This window comes from Schistocerca serialis, chromosome 3, assembly GCF_023864345.2.
Source record: "Schistocerca serialis cubense isolate TAMUIC-IGC-003099 chromosome 3, iqSchSeri2.2, whole genome shotgun sequence".
NCBI lineage: Eukaryota > Metazoa > Arthropoda > Insecta > Orthoptera > Acrididae > Schistocerca > Schistocerca serialis.
The window spans coordinates 260134753-260150242 of record NC_064640.1 but is presented as its reverse complement, the minus strand read 5'-3'; the positions used below and the strand labels follow the sequence as shown (position 1 = coordinate 260150242).

The 15490-nt window shown below is 44.2% G+C and overlaps 1 protein-coding gene across 1 annotated transcript in view; it reads left to right on the top strand.

Annotated features, from left to right (window-relative positions):
• Nucleotides 1–15490, top strand: part of LOC126470030 (dedicator of cytokinesis protein 3) — a 1043796-nt gene that overhangs the window by 538892 nt on the left and 489414 nt on the right. The gene's annotated exons all lie outside the window — the stretch shown is intronic.

Below are 15490 nucleotides of genomic sequence, written 5' to 3'. Positions count from 1 at the left end.
GAACTGTTTTTTCGAATTCCAAATCTTCAAATACATAGGGTGTTTCAAAAAGAGCTTTACATCTTTTAAAATTCATACAAACGTATTCATACGACTTACTGGCTTAGTCTTGGTGTCATATTGAAGGAAAATAGAGCAAGTTTTGACTTTTGGTAAGACGTTCGGGATTGCCTAAATGTCCACTTTCCACTTAAGTGAATGGGCCGAAGTGAGCCAATCGCTTGGCACTCACACTCACTGGACCTGACACCTCTTGCCATTTTATTTTGGGGCATCATCAAGTTTATCTCGTTTGTTCCGCCCTTACCAGTTTCTGTATCAGAGCTCAGAGCTAGAATCTACCTCGCAGTTGAACAAGTAACGCCTGACATGCTTCAGCGAGTTCGGGAACGACATCAAATGAGATCTGTGCCACGTAACCAATGGAAATCACTTCTGACCCGTTCAGGAATGTGGTAAAAAATCCGATGCATTTCGCTATAAAATGACACCAAAAGCATGTCTGTAGGTTAAATGAATAAATCAACATGATTTTTCAAAGTTGTAATGTCCTTTTTGATACATCCAATACAATTAGTGATTCTGTGTGCAAGTGTGTATTAAGATATGCATTTTATAGATTTAACTTCGATTCTGTCTCTTCACAGCCAGATGAATGGAAGCAGTCTTGTAGCTAATTAAAAAAGGTACTCTTTGAGACTCTGCGGGAAAATTTCATTCGCCTTGTTATGCCTGTCTCTACATCTATACTTCGCAAGCCACCTGAAGGTGTGTGGCGGAGGGTACTTCGTGGACCTGTGTCACTTCCCTTTTCCCCTGTTCCAACTGCGAATGGTTCGAGGGAAGAGCGATTTCTGGTAAGCCTATGTGTGGGCTCCAATCTCTCTCATTTTATCTTCATGGTCTTTTCGTGAGATGTAGGTAGCACGAAGGTTGACTCATCTAGGAACATGAGCTATCGAAACTTTAACAGTACATCACTCTGTGATGTAAAACGCCTGTCATGCAATGTCTACCACTGGGGTTGGGTGAGCAACTCCTTGACTCGAACCCTACCAGCAACTCTTACAAATTGAAATCGGGACTCATCTTACCAGACCACGGTTTTATAGTCGTGTACCAGACCACAGTTTTCTAGTCGTGTTGGGCCCAGCCGACATGGTGACGAGCCCAGGGGCCTTATCCTGCATCGTTCATACCTATCGGTACGGCAAGTTGGCCTTGGGAGTGACGTCATCTTCGGTTCTCTATCCGTAGTTGCTATTCTGTAAGCTTCTGAGACCTGTTACCGATCGGTGCGTCCGCCAATTTTCCAACAACTGTACCGGAAGGTGGTGAGGTTTCAGAATGGCCACCCCTTCGGTTCGGTGTGATTTGTTTACAGCTAGAATTTGTTACTTTAGAATTATTGAATGGTTTTAGTTTCAGATTTAGTGATTATGTTTTACTGAAGAATCACTAGGAAGCAGCCGAGTGGAAAGTGAGTTCATAAAAGGCTTTTTTTTCATTTGTTAGCAATATGGGTTGTATTGTTGTGACTGTGAATGATTATAACATCAAAAAAACAATTTCGGTCAATATTCTCACAAAATGTTATTTTTATGTAATTAAGAGTTAAAAAATCATTAAATGTCAAGACGTCGGCTCTGCTTACGTATATTACATGAGCGTTGGCTGAAATTACTAGCGAAAAATACTACAACGTTGCTGATCCTATCTAACAAATCTTTGATGTACTGGGTGTTTCACAATTCCTGTTACAGGTTTCTGGGGGCTGTGCAGGGGACTTAGTAGATAAATTTTTGATAAGGAACCCATTTCCAGAAATGTACCGTTTGGATGTAAAATAAGTTTGAAGATAGGATCATTTTAAAATCTCCTGACCTGTGTGCTCTACAGGACTCGCTCCACATCACGACCCTGCTGTTCGTTGCAGAAGGTGTATCGGTGACTCGTGCTTTCACAGACACAGTTCAGAAACCCTTGTGCGCGTCCGTGGGGCACCTCAGTCAGCTATCCTAGATGCGAACGTCCCAGTTTCCCGCAGCCGTTGTTGTAACCCAGGCTCGTCCAAACTGTGCCTCTGGGGCGGTAGCGCCCGCGGCCAGCGCCCCGGGCGAATTCGTATGTTGTCGCAGTGGCCGAGCCGTGTCGCTTAGCTGGCCGTGCAGACCGCCCGACCGCCCGCCGCGCCTCTCGACCTTATACCATTATAACACACAACCACGGGTTTGGATATTTTTCTAGCCGTGGAAAATGTGTTGGAGTCAATGGGTTTTAAATGGGAACGTCTGACCAGTGTAACAACGGATGGAGCCCCTGCGCTACGAGGGATAAGCACTGGATTCCTGGGTTACGTCAGGTCAAAAATGGCTGAGGTCGGCTGTTCCTTACTCGCGGCAGTCCATTGTCTGATATACCAGGAGGCACTTTGTGCGAAGACTGTCAACATAAAAAATGTTATGGGCACAGTTCCTCGAACAGTTAAATATCTTCGATCGCATGGACTCACACATCTCCAATTTAAAGAATTTCAGGCTGATATCGAAGCGAAATATCCGGACATGCCCTACCACACCTAAGTAAGATGGCTGAGCAGAGGAAAGGTGCTTCATCGGTTTTTCTCGTTAAGGGGTGAAATAAATATCTTTTTGAAATGAAAGGACGTCCAGAAGAATTACTTTGTGATCCTAAGTGGATGGCGAATTTGGCTTTTTTGAGTGACCTTACTGGTCATTTAAATACTTTGAACATTTCACTCCAAGGCGAAAATCACTCTGTTGATGATTTAGTGCAGACGATTCAAGCATTAAAAAAAAAAAAAACTTATGTTGTGGGGAAAACAGTGGCGCGAGAAGAATTGTGGACACTTTCCTGGACTTAAAGAAGATGTGGATTTTTCAGATTATGTTCAAATTATTTCCGAATTACAAGAACAGTTTGAAAACAGATTTTTGGAGATTAGTGAGCTTCAACCGGCCTTAGATATATTTGTTCGCCCGTTTTCCCTTCGGGCAGAGGACGTCTCACAAGTGCTTCGACTAGAGCAGATTGACCTGCAGTGCGATATCCGGCTGAAGGACCGGTTTCTTATGTGTAAAACTCTGGATGACTTTTACAGATGTCTTCCACGAGAGAAATATCCTCTTTTGCACAAGCACGCGGCCAACTCTCAATGTTTGGTTTTACGTATATTTGTGAGCGCTTTTTCTCTCTTTTTAAAGCTTGCTAAAACTGAGAACCGTTCATTACTTGGCGATAAAAATTTGACTAATTCTTTGAGGTTAGCAGTCTCACGGAACATTGTATCAAACATAGACAAAATCGTTTCCTCGAAAAAGAAAAACGTGTAAAATGTTAATTATCTTCTTGAGCAATGTTGACTGTAAGAATTAAAGAGCTTTAGAACCTTAATTCTATTTTTAATAAGTTTTCAAACTTGGTCAGGTAAAATTATTATGTACAAAACAGCAAACTAAGGATCCGATTTCTAAACTCTGAAAAGGGATACAAAAGCTGTAGGACGAAGGATAACAAAATAATATTTACTTGTAGCTGCTAACAGTAAGATGGTTCAAAGGGCTCTGAGCACTATGGGACTTAACATCTATGGTCATCAGTCCCCTAGAACTTAGAACTACTTAAACCTAACTAACCTAAGGACATCCCACAACACCCAGTCATCACGAAGCAGAGAAAATCCCTGACCCCGCCGGGAATCGAACCCAAGAACACGGGCGCGGGAAGCGAGAACGCTACCGCGCGACCACGAGCTTCGGGCTAACAGTAAGAATGAGACAGTATATTCCTTACATAAAACTATTTCTAAAATAGAATATTTTGTTTACGTCGGATCAGACCGCGGGACAGTCCAGCGCAGAGCAGTGCTGTGCCGTCTCACTCGCTCCGCAACTATCTCTCTCTCTCTCTCTCTCTCTCTCTCTCTCTCCCCCCTATGGCGACACTAGTGACAAACGGTCACGGACGGGGCGCTCAACTACACTGCCTTGCGCCCGCGGGGCGCAATTCTTGGATGAGCCTGTTATAACCGAACGGGAATGGTACGTGATCGACTGAGGTGATACGGAAGAAGTTCTCGATACTTGCATTGTGCAGCACTAACATTACGTACAATACCGTAAAGCGAGAAATTTGAAACTGATCCAATTTTGAAACTAATTTTACATCAAAACGGCACATTTCCACTCATGGATTCCTTATCAAAACCATATTTTCTAAGTCCTCTCTACGAGACCTAGAAGCCTGCACTAGGAATCTCTATTGGTCCATCATGGACAGGGGACATGGGCTGGTTAATGTCAATGAAATCCACCACCAGCCGTGTAACTTAAGATGTTATTTTCTTTTCTTTTGAAGGCTACCAATTTCAGCATTTCGTTATGCCATCTTTAGGCCCCACATGCATCTCTCCAAATAAACGAAAATCTCATATAAAGCTATAAATCTCTGGATGTCGTGAATTCAATCGTTACACTAGTGCTTCATTCGAAGACTTGTTAGTAGCTCTCTGAATGAAGCACTAGCGTAACGACTGAATTCACGACATCCAGAGATTTATGACTCCACATGACATTTTCGTTTATTTGGAGAGATGCTTACGGGGTCTGAAGATGGCATAGTGAAATGCTGAACTGGTAGCCTTCAAAATAAAACAAAATAACATCTTAAGTTACACGACTGTCGGTGAATTTCATTGACGTTGACAGTGTACTAAAAATTGTGGAACGTCCTGTATAGCCGGCCGGAGTGGTCGAGCGGTTCTAGGCGCTACAGTCTGGAACCGTGCGACCGCTACGGCCGCAGGTTCGAATCCTGCCTCGGGCATGGATGTGTGTGATGTCCTTAGGTTAGTTAGGTTTAAGTGTTTCTAAGTTCTAGGGGACTGATGACCTCAGAAGTTAAGTCCCATAGTGATCAGAGACATTTGAACCATCCTGTATAATGAGAACATCAGAAGTCCTATTACGTTTCCTTGAGGCACCTCCGATATTACTTTCGTTTTTGTGGTATATTCGTCGTTCGGTATAACGTACTGGGTTATGTTAGTCAAATATTCATCGAACAATTTACATGTTTGCAAAGACACTCCATATGGCCGTATGTTGGTTAGCAGTCGACGTTGTGGCACAACTACGAACTCCTTTCGGAAATCTATGAAGACAGAGTCTACCTGTTCACCTGCCTCTGTTGTTTGTAAGATGACTTGTATGAATAGAGGAAACTGTTTCATATGAGTGGCTTTTCCTGAATCCATGCTGATTTTTCAGGAGAATCTTGTTTTGCTTCATGAACGCCTTAATGTTTAAACTTGAAATATGTACTAGAATCTTGCAACTGATACACAAACACAGCGGTTCGCTTCACAAATGCGAGGTGCATTCAAGTTCTAAGGCCTCCGATTTTTTTTCTCCGGACTGGAAAGAGATAGAAACATGCGCATTGTTTAAAAAGGGGCCACGTTCATTGTCAATACGTCCCAGAGATGGCAGCACCGTACGGTAGATGGAATTTTACCGCCAGCGGCGAGAATGAGAACTGTTTTAAATACTTAAAATGGCGACGTTTTCCTTACTTGAACAGCGTGCAATCATTCGTTTTCTGAATTTGCGTGGTGTGAAACCAATTGAAATTCATCGACAAGTGAAGGAGACATGTGGTGATGGAGTTATGGATGTGTCGAAAGTGCGTTCGTGGGTGCGACAGTTTAATGAAGGCAGAACATCGTGTGACAACAAACCGAAACAACCTCGGACTCGCACAAGCCGGTCTGACGGCATGATCGAGAAAGTGGAGAGAATTGTTTTGGGGGATCGCCGAATGACTGTTGAACAGATCGCCTCCAGAGTTGGCATTTCTGTGGGTTCTGTGCACACAATCCTGCATGACGACCTAAAAATGCGAAAAGTGTCATCCAGGTGGGTGCCACAAATGCTGACGGACGACCACATGGCTGCCCGTGTGGCATGTTGCCAAGCAATGTTGACGCGCAACGACAGCATGAATGGGATTTATTTTCGTCGGTTGTTACAATGGATGAGACGTGGATGCCATTTTTCAATCCAGAAACAAAGCGCCAGTCAGCTCAATGGAAGCACACAGATTCACTGCCACCAAAAAAATTTCGGGTAACCGCCAGTGCTGAAAAAATGATGGTGTCCATGTTCTGGGACAGTGAAGGCGTAACCTTACCCATTGCGTTCCAAAGGGCACTACGGTGACAGTTGCATCCTACGAAAATGTTTTGAAGAACAAATTCCTTCCTGCACTGCAACAAAAACGTCCGGGTAGGGCTGCGCGTGTGCTGTTTCACCAAGACAATGCACCCGCACATCGAGCTAACGTTACGCAACAGTTTCTCCGTGATAACAACTTTGAAGTGATTCCTCATGCTTCCTACTCACCTGACCTGGCTCCTAGTGACTTTTGGCTTTTTCCAACAATGAAAGACACTCTCCGTGCCTCAGCGATTTTCCAGTGGTCAAAACAGATTCCTAAAGAAGCCTTCGCCGCTGCCATGGAATCATGGCGTCAGCGTTGTGGAAAATGTGTACGTCTGCAGGGCGATTACGTCGAGAAGTAACGCCAGTTTCATCGATTTCGGGTGAGTAGTTAATTAGAAAAAAAATCGGAGGCCTTAGAACTTGAATACACCTCGTACTGTTAATGTGTAACGCGGAGCAATATCGGAAGCTGTCGCCGCGATTTACAACGGAAGTGGGAGATGCTCCGTTGACAGCTGATTTAGGTGTCCAGTGACTGAACTGTGGCAGACGATGGCTTTCGTAGCCCTGAATTTAAACTCATGTCCTAGCCTAACCACAAGCTCGTGATGTGCAATGTTTCCAAGAAAACGGCGATCGACCATCTACGGCAGAACTAAAATCACGATTGCTTTGATCACAGCGTTCTAGGCTAAGAGCAAACTCGAGACAGAAAAATTTTATAATATGTATGCTTACATAGCCATATATCACAGCATAATTTCAGTTTTAGCTGTAAAACCAAACTCAAAGTCTTGCTGTTATTGGTTATCTAAGACTATCCTCACACTGGCTACACGGGATGTTGCTTTATAAACCGATGAGCAGTCCTAGTTAGCACTTGGTTGCAGATTATAGGCGACACAAGCAGGTTCCAGATGACGAAAGAATTTTAGGAAGAAAAATAAGAGTAAACAAAAAAGTCAATACGATGATGCGGCAAACTATTAGAGACAAAAAAATTACATTTAAACCAGTTAATTAAATAAAACTGACAATCAAAGCATTTTGATTAGATTTAGAAACATAAAAAATTTCGCTGCACTTAACAACGTTTGACCCTTCGTCAAGGTTATAAGTTAACCAATGGGATATGCTATTACACCGCTACAAGCTGTTGTATTTATGACTGTGGTGTCCCAGCCGTTGGATCGGCAGCCTTCTAAAATTCGGCTTCACGGAATGTCGTGCGAAGCTTATCTAATGTAATCCGATTTATGTGATTATAATGACTGTATAAATGACGCTGAATCGCGACTTGTGCAGAAGGATCCAGTAGTGTTTAGTTAGTGCTGTGTGTAGGGCGTGTGTATTTCGTTCAAGTAATTTTAATCGGACCGCAGTGAATAAAAGGGGTTGTAGGAAGTGACGGGCGAAGGACCGCGCTATGTGATCACAATACGGGATGACCATCAACTTATTAGCATGGCCGTAAGAGACGAAAAAAACTACGTCCACGCAGTTGGCTCAACGTTGGATCACTGCAACCAGAGAACACGTGCTTGCGTCGACAGCTCGACGCTGTCTTCTGCTGCGAACTTGATTGGTTTTACGAATGCCAATACGCCAGCTACCATTGTTTAGAAACTACAAACCCATCAGGCTGAATTCGCTGGCGTCCTGGGTGGCAAAATGCAGTTTTCAAGAATGACTTCCACCTCAGCCTGCCGCGCAGAGACGGTCGTACTAGTGCTAGACGCTGCCTATGTGACATCGAATGTTGAGCAATTAGCACTTCATTGTGCGATACCTTCGCAAACACGTCTGATGTAGAGTGGACTCACTTACAAACAATCTTTGAGTGATATTCCATACTTATACACACTTATATCCGTTCCCTCTTTTTTTCCTTGTACTACATTTGCAGGCGCCGATTGTAGCTCGTGGGGCGCGCTACGACATACCTAATTCTCAGAGTCAAAGATCACAATGTAAAAGTATTGTCCTGTACCTAATATGTAGTATAAACTTCACTTCATTCACATTTATCCTTTTGTTATTGTACGAGGACCGTTCAATAAGTAATGCAGCACTTTTTTTCTGAAAGCAGGTTGGCTTTGTTCAGGATTCCAATACACCATATTATTTCCCCGTTCTTCTGGCTGAAAAACCCTATTTGTCGTCATAATCTCCGTTCAGTGCGATGGCCTTTTGCCACCTTACTGGGAGGGTCTGTATGTCCGTATGGTAGCACTTTACTGGTCGACTTCGAAGCCAACGTCTTGCTCTATCTATAACCTCTCTATCATCCACATACTGCTTCCCGCGGAGTGCATACTTAATTGGGTCAAAATGGGAGTCGGAAGATGTGAGATACGGACTGTAGGATGGATGAGTTAGAATAGTCCAGTGAAGTTTCGTGTCCTCCTCTCGGGTGCGCAGACTTGTGTGAGGCCTCGCATTGTCACGGAGAAGAAGCAGTTCGTTTGCACTTTTGAGGTGACGAACAAAAATGGTTCAAATGGCTCTGAGCACTATGGGACTTAACTTCTGAGGTCATCAGTCCCCTAGAACTTAGAACTACTTAAACCTAACTAACCTAAGGACATCACACACATCCAAGCCCGAGGCAGGATTCGAACCTGTAACCGTAGCGATCGCGCGGTTCCAGACTGTAGCGCCTAGAACCGCTCGGCCACTCCGGCCGGCGCGACGAACATGTTGACATCGTTTCTTCAGTTTTGTGGGACCGGAGGCCTATGCGTCTGGCTGGCTCGCAGCGAATCAAACAGGTTTGCGCGACTTCATTGCGATGATGTCCGCCCCGACAGCTGAATGGTCTGGCAGCACTGTAGCTCAGGGTGCTCGGTCAGAGACTTAGCTACCCTCTGTAATAAAAAACTGAGTGAACGGATCAACAAAGAACCTGAACGGCTGTCATCGGACGTTAGCCACGAACAAATTCATCGACCAATATAGAGCAAAATGAGACCTAAAAGAAAAAAAAGACATGTTCAGCGTGACGAACTGCCGTCTTAAGGAGCCCGGGTTCGATTCCCGACTGGGTCGGGGATTTTCTCCGCTCAGGGAATGGGTGTCTTGTTGTCTTCATCATCATTTCATCCCCATCCGGCGCGCAGGTCGTCCAATGTGGCGTCGAATGGAATAAGACCTGCACCAAGGCGGCCGGACCTGCCCCGTGAGGGGCCTCCCGGCCAATGACGCCAAACGCTCATTTCTATTTCCATTGCGATGATGACAGACGTCTCGCCCAACGACTCACCGTTCTTTTGTTCACTTCCAGCTCTCTGTAGACATTCTGAAAGTGGCTATGAATATCTGCGATGCTCTTGTATTTCATCAAAAGAAACTCGACCACAGTTCTTTCCTTGGAATGCACCTCAGTTTCAGTCGCCATTTTGAGGGCTATGTATAGCGACGTCACCTATCGGAACTTCTTGAAACTATAGGGGCTGCCGCGTGGGATTAGCCGAGAGGTCTTGAAAAAACACAACGATCAATAACAAAAAAAAAGCGGTCTCAGGCGCTGCAGTCATGGACTGTAGAGCTGGTCCCGGCGGAGGTTCGAGTCCTCCATCGGGCATGGGTGTGTGTGTTTGTCATTAGGATAATTTAGGTTAAGTAGTATGTAAGCTTAGGGACTGATGACCCTAGGAGTTAAATCCCATAAGATTTCACACACATTTTGAACATTTTTTATAGGGGCTGAAGCGGGAATATTCCACTAGATCCCACAACTAATTCCGCATTTTTTTCAACCGAAATTGGCCGAGAAAAAATGTTGCATTTCTTATTGAACGCCCATCGTAATTGTCACAAACGTTAATGTATTAACTACAAGTAAAAGTACATATCTGACACTATTTGTCTCCGAATCGTCTCCTTTATTGAGATAAATATCGTCCAACCTTCTCTTCGCATTTCATTTCCACCAACGTCTCATTCAATTTTTTATGATGACTCAGTTGATGCTTCGTTGTGGGCGTTGTCATTGCCCGATCTGAAGAATCACATTCACATGTGCTCCATTCACATCTACTCACTCACTACGTCATCTCTGGACACTTCACAGCGTTGGCAATGAATGTCTGCTATTGCTGCCATGTTTCGACCGTTAATAGTAATAATAATAATAACAGTTTTTGCAGCCTGAAACTCAGATGCAGCCGTGCGCTTCTGTCTAGTAAAATCGAATGATATATATTCTAACCTAAATAACAACCGTTGCGTGATCCATACGTAAATATGACAATCACGTAACAATGTTGCTAAGATTAATGAGACGAACGTTATTTCGTTTCGGAGAGGTCTCTGTACACACAGCAAAGTAGTACGTTAGAAGTCCGTGTATGCTGTTAATCAGAAGTGGCGTTGTGCAACACCGTCCAACGTCACAAACAGTCAACTATTCAACTACAGTCTAGCTGCTTGCGAGGAACCGTTCATTCTCCCTCTGATAATCATATTGTAACGTGGAAAAATCACGGTATTCTCTGTTTCAGATCTTTACAGCAAAACGAACTACGGACCATGAAGCTGATATCTAATTACTTGATACGTACTTTCTAAATTACATGGCTCCTCAATTTTTCACACAGACCTTTTGTGCGACCTTGTTTCTAAATCCCGAGAACGATTTGTGAAGTATAACACCCGGCGTCGATTTGCTACTGAAAAGCTGCCGTACGTTCACTAGTTGACAGCTCGTCTCGAGTGACGACGTTTCTTAAAAGGACTGCATTTAGTCCTGCGCACTGCAGCAGAGCGCGGCTGATCGATTCCCCCTTTATCCTGCAGCCGCAACTCGGGACCAACTCTGCTCCCGCTCGTCTCCTGTCCGGAACACGCCGCAGGAAGTGCAGCCGCCGAGCTCTTCTCGTCATTAACGCCCGGGCTTCCACGCCATTCTCCTCTGCCATTCTACATCTACATCCATACTCCGCAAGCCACCTGACGGTGTGTGGCGGAAGGTACTTTGAGTACCTCTATCGGTTCTCCCTTCTATTCCAGTCTCGTATTGTTCGTGGAAAGAAAGATTGTTGGTATGCCTCTGTGTGGGCTCTAATCTCTCTGATTTTATCCTCGTGGTCTTTTCGCGGGATATACGTAGGAGGGAGCAATATATTGCTTGACTCCTCGGTGAAGGTATGTTCTCGAAACTTCAACAAAAGCCCGTACCGAGCTACTGAGCGTCTCTCCTGCAGAGTCGTTCACTGGAGCTGATCTATCATTTCCGTAACGCTTTCGCGATTACTAAATGATCCTGTAACGAAGCACGCTGCTCTCCGTTGGATCTTCTCTATCTCTTCTATCAACCCTATCCGGTACGGATCCCATACTGGTGAGCAATATTCAAGCAGTGGGCGAACAAGTGTACTGTAACCTACTTCCTTTGTTTTCGGATTGCATTTCCTTAGGATTCTTCCAGTGAATCTCAGTCTGGCATCTGCTTTACCGACGATCAACTTTATATGATCATTCCATTTTAAATCACTTGTGGAAAATCTCCGTCCTCCTTCCTTCTGAAATGTGAAAACATTCACCAACTCGAGTGTTGATTATCGAATTTCACAGCGATGCAATTTGATAACGGAATGCAGGTTATCACTGTAAGCAAAAAATGCGGAATTCGTTCTGTGACTCAATAATGCTGTATGTTTTGTGTGTTCCTGGGCGTTATTAAAATGTTCGTAAGTCGGTTGCACATGTAGAAATGACCAGAGTCACACAAAGTTAATGTCGCTCTTTCAGCCAGCAGGCGCGACAGGGGAGGACACATTGTTCAACACGTTTGTTCCTGTATGTGCGAGGCGGTTCATCTCCAGACATAGGTTTTTACTCAAATCATTATCTCCTCGGTGCAGTCTGCAAGTACTTGGAGTTTGTGCATAGAATGTGTCATCATCAGCTGCAGGCTTCCGTTTTTTTTATCCAGTAAAATACTTTTTATCATTATTGTTCCTGTGTAGGAAGGACTGTAATTGTATGCTGCAGGCTTCCATTTTTTTTATCAAGTAAAAGTCTTTTTATCGTTATAGTTCCTGTGTAGGAAGGACTGTGATTGTATGAGTCGGACGTATAACATCGTCGATGCAGCACCAAATTTTGAGCTTGAAGAAGCCAATAATTTGATGGTGATAGAAGAAATTTCACTGACGGAAAAAATTCGCAACACCAAAAAATAATTAATGTAGAGTAATGAAATTTCGGGAATACTCGTACATTTATCTAGGTACCATATTTAAGTGATTAACATTGCAAGATCACAGGCTAATGTAAGTGCGCGAGATAAACCATTGCAGCCGGCCTGAGTGGCCGAGCGGTTCTAGGCAGTACAGTCTGGAACCGCGTGATCGCTACGGTCGCAGGTTCGAATCCTGCTTCGGGCATGGATGTGTGTGATGTCCTTAGGTTAGTTAGGTCTAAGTAGTTCTAAGTTCTAGGGGACTGATGCCCTTAGAAGTTAAGTCCCATAGTGCTCAGAGCCATTTGAACCATTTTTTTTAACCATTGCAAATGTGAAATGATAGTACATTACTATCCGGTATAACTGCCAAAATGTTGAATGCAAGAATTCGTACGTGCATGCATTGTGTTGTACAAGTGTCGGATGTCAGGTTGTGCGATGGAGTCCCATGCCTGTGCACTTGATCGGTCAATACAGGGACGTGCTGTTTGTGGATGACACTGGAGTTGACTGTGATGTCCAATATGTGCTCGACTGGAGATGTATCTGATGATCGAGCAGGCCAATGGACATATCGACACCCTGTAGAGCATGTTAAGTTGCAAGAGTGATATTTGCGCGAGCGTTATCGTGTTGGAAAACACCCTCTGAAATTAAACATATAACACGTCACCCTCAGTTGCAAATAGAAACCGATCTTTACCTAGGATTCAGCCAAAATAATTTTGACTTCTTCAGAAGCTGTTGACACTAAACAATTGCATGCCAAAGTTTGTCCATGTCAAGTATAAAACTATAGCACCGTAGTAACCAGTCATAAATCTACATTACTTAGCTGAAGAGAAACAGCAGGCCCCACTGCGTGGACGAGGTCGGTAGGCCGCGAGAACTGCGCCGGAACTAATCGCAGCGAGCAGTTATGTACCGAGCACCGCTGTGATCATGCGCATGCGCGCATAGAAGTACAGATGCTTAACAGTAGCTACCTTTACGTTAGTAATTGGATTCATATAAGCATTGAAGCTGATAATAGAGTAATATGTAACCGAACTTACTTCTGAGGAAAGCGAGAACCCTATAAACGAATTCGGAGCCCGTAAGAAAAACTAGCTATTACTCGTCAAAATTATATCACCTTGCGAGCCGTTAATTATGAAGAGTAAGTCGTCTACATATCTTGCATAAAAGCTAATTTTGCTCGCTAAATCTGCATTATTTTGAAAGAAAAAGCGTTCCATAGAAATTACAAAGATTTCAGATAAAATACCTGCCACAGGGCTTCCAATTGCTGGACCAGATGGTTGAGAATACATTCTTCTATTAAAAGAGAAATAGTCATACTTCAAGATAATCCGCAAAAGAGTCCTTAATTCATCTATTTCAGTGTCGGGTAATTTTATTGTGGAAACGCAAGTTAACTTCTAAAATGTCTAAAGTTTGGTTTACTGGCACGTTAGTGTACAGACTTGAGATGTCAAAGGAGACGAGTTTAGAAACATCAGAGCAGATTAAAGTTTTCAGTCTGTTAGCTAGACCAACCGAGTTTTTAACAGAGTAATTATCCAAAAACTGGCTCTGAGCACTATGGGACTTAACTTCTGAGGTCATCAGTCCTCTAGAACTTAGAACTACTTAAACCAAACTAACCTAAGGACATCACACACATCCATGCCCGAGGCAGGATTCTAACCTGCGACCGTAGCGATCACGCGGTTCCAGACTGTAGAGCCTAGAACCCTTCGGCCACTCCGGCCGGCTGTAGTTATCCACAAATTGGGTCAAATTATTTTGGCTGAAACCTAGGTGAAGATTGGTTTCTATTTGCAACTGAGGCTGACGTGTTATATGTTTAATTATCACAGTTGCTGACGGGGCTGCACAATGTTAAAAATTCTCAAACCCCCGGGAATGCTGTTCATGAATTGCACCACAACAGGTCGAATAACCAGACTGAAGTACAGTTTCGCCGTCAGGGTCCACGGGATAACCCTGAGAGCGCACCTGCTGTCATACGAAATCGCACTCCAAGCGTAGATCCAGTTTGTCAAGCACGCAGACAGGCTAACCAACACACGGCCATCAATGGCGTCGAAGCAGAACCAGCTTTCATCAGAAAACATGACAGGCCGCCATCCTGTCCTCCAATGAGCTCTCGCTTGACACCACTGAGTCCGCCAATGGCGGTGGTTTGGGGTCAGTGGAATGCGCGCTACAGCCAGCTGTTGCTCAAATTGCTGCTGCAGATGCAGTACGATGCACCAGACCCATACGCCGAAGACGATGATCTTCCTTCTCAGTAGTGCCACGTCACCGTCCGGAACCCAGTCTACTTGCGAACGTACGTTCTTGTAACCACCGATGCCAGCAATCATGTACGGTGGCTGCATTCCTGCCAAGTGTCTCTGCAGTATCGCAGAAGGAACATCCAGCTTCACGTAGCCCTATTACACGACCTTGTTCAAACTCAGTGAGGCGTTCATAACTGCGTCTTTGTCGCCTTAAAGGCCTTAACATCAACTCACCACATCCAATCTCAAAGAAGACGAAGTAAATATTCCAGTATTCGAAACCAGAACAGCTGTTAGCTGTTAGCAAGTCTTCCGGTCCAAATGGTATACCAAACAGGTTCCTTTCAGAGTATGCAGACACAATAGCGCCTTTCTTAGCAATCGTATGCAACCGCTCACTTGACGAAAGGTCTGTTCCTAAAGACTGGAAAGTAGCACAGGTCACACTGATATTCAAGAAAGGAAATAGAAGTAACCCATTGAATTACAGACCAATATCACTGACCTCAATCTGCAGTAGGATTTTGAAGCATATACTGTACTCCAACATTATGAATCACCTTGAAGAAAATGACTCATTGAGACATAACCAACACGGATTCAGAAAATATCGTTCTTGTGCAACACAGCTAGCTCTTTATTCCCAGCCGGCCGGTGTGGCCGAGCGGTTCTAGGCGCTTAAGTCTGGAACCGCGCGACCGCTACGGTCGCAGGTTCGAATCCTGCCTCGAGCATGGATGTGTGTGACGTCCTTAGGTTAGTTAGGTTTAAGT